The 1,821-nt window shown below is 54.3% G+C and overlaps 1 pseudogene; it reads left to right on the plus strand.

Annotated features, from left to right (window-relative positions):
• Positions 1–1,821, plus strand: LOC121135524 (annotated as a pseudogene).

Genomic DNA, 1,821 nt, shown 5'->3' on the forward strand with positions numbered 1-1,821 from the left:
ATGAGAACCAGCCCCCGTCAGCCTGATTCTCAATGGAGGCTGCCTCTTCCTATTCAAAATGCCCCAAGTGAAACATCAGAGGAAGAAGCAAGGAGACCCCCTGCCCAGCAGGAGCCTACTCACGCACAGGCCTCCCAGGAGATGGCAGAGTCCAGATCTTGCAAGTTTCCAGATGGAATCAAGATTATCAACCACCCCACCATGCCCAACACACAAGGGGTGGCCATCCCCAACAGTGCCGACATCCAGAGCATCATCACGGCACTAACGGCAAAGGGTGGCAGCCGTGGCCCCAACAAGCTCATCCTCGTCAGCTCTTGGGGGGCCTCATCTCACCCTCGTGCTCCCCAGCCTCAAGCCCAAACCAGCAATGATCCCAAGAGGACAGAAGTGATCACTGAGACATTGGGACCAAAGCCAGTAGCTAAGGGTGTGCCTGTTCCCAAGCCACCGGAGCCCTTCCAAGGCAAAGGCAGGGCAGCTGTGCTGGTGGTGAAACCACAGGCTGCACGCTGGACAACAGCTCACCTAACATCCAGTGGCTTGGGAAGATGAGTTCTGACGGCTGGGCTCCTGCAGTGTTAGGCAGGAGATGGAAGAGAAGGAGAATTGTCACCTGGAGCAGAATCAGGTTGAGGAGCCCTCAGGAGCATCCACATCTTGGCAGGACTCTAAGTCTGAGAGGCCACCCTACTCTTACAGGGCCATGATACAGTTTGCAGTCAGCAGCACTGAGAGATCACGTATGACCTTGAAGGATATCTACACTTGGATCGAGCACATTGCCAAGCCAGGCTGGAAGAACTCTATTCGTCACAACCTTTCTCTCTACGACATGTTTCTTCTGGAGATATCTGCAAGGTCTCTTTATGGACCATTCACCCAATTGCCAATCGTTACTTGACATTGGACCAAGTGTTTAAGCCACTGGAACCAGGGTCTCCACAATTGCCCGAGCACTTGGAATCACAGCAGAAACGGCCCAATCCTGAGCTCCGTAGAAATGTGACGATCAAAACTGAACTCCCACTGGGCCCATGGAGAAACATGAAGCCACTACTCCCATGGGTCAGCTCACACCTGGCGCCCATCCAGTTCCCAGTGAACCAGTCTCTGGTGTTAGAGCCCTCAGTGAAGGTGCCATTGCCTCTGGCAGCTTCCCTTATGAGCACAGAGCTTGCTTGTCATAACAAGTGAGTCTGAATTGCACCCAAGGTACTGCTAGCCAATGAAGGGGTAGCCCCGCATCCTGCTGCAGGACCAGTGGAGGAGGAACTCTGCTTGAAGAAGGGCTGTTGCCTTTGCTTCCTGTTCGGTCCATTGAGGAGGAAGAACTCCAGCCTGGGGAGCACTTGGCACACTTAGAGAGACCTATCAAAGTGGAGGGTCCTTGGAAGAGTGGCCCTCTCCGTGTGCGTCACTGAAAGAGGAACTATCCAACTCCTGGGAAGATTCTTCCTGCTCTCCCACCCCCAGACAAAGTTGGGGGGTTATGTTTCAGCCCCCCCGCCAGGTGCCTTTGGCCCCTTACCTGACTACCTGGGGCCGATGGAGCTGAATATCACACCTCTGAAAAGTGTTCCCCTTTTTGACTCACCCGGGGAGCTCCTCAACTCAGAACCTTTTGACCTTGCCTCTGCCCCACATCTGGAGGTCCCCAGCCTTTCAGCCAACTGGTCTCTCACCGAAAGCCTGGTCCTGGACACAATGAATGACAGCCTCAGTAAGATCCTTCTGGACATGAGCTTCCCTGGCCTGGAGGAGGACCTTCTGGGCCCTGACAACATCAACTGGTCTCAGTTCATCCCTGAGCTGCGATAG

Source organism: Mesocricetus auratus, unplaced genomic scaffold, assembly GCF_017639785.1.
Source record: "Mesocricetus auratus isolate SY011 unplaced genomic scaffold, BCM_Maur_2.0 Super-Scaffold_4256, whole genome shotgun sequence".
NCBI classification, from domain to species: domain Eukaryota; kingdom Metazoa; phylum Chordata; class Mammalia; order Rodentia; family Cricetidae; genus Mesocricetus; species Mesocricetus auratus.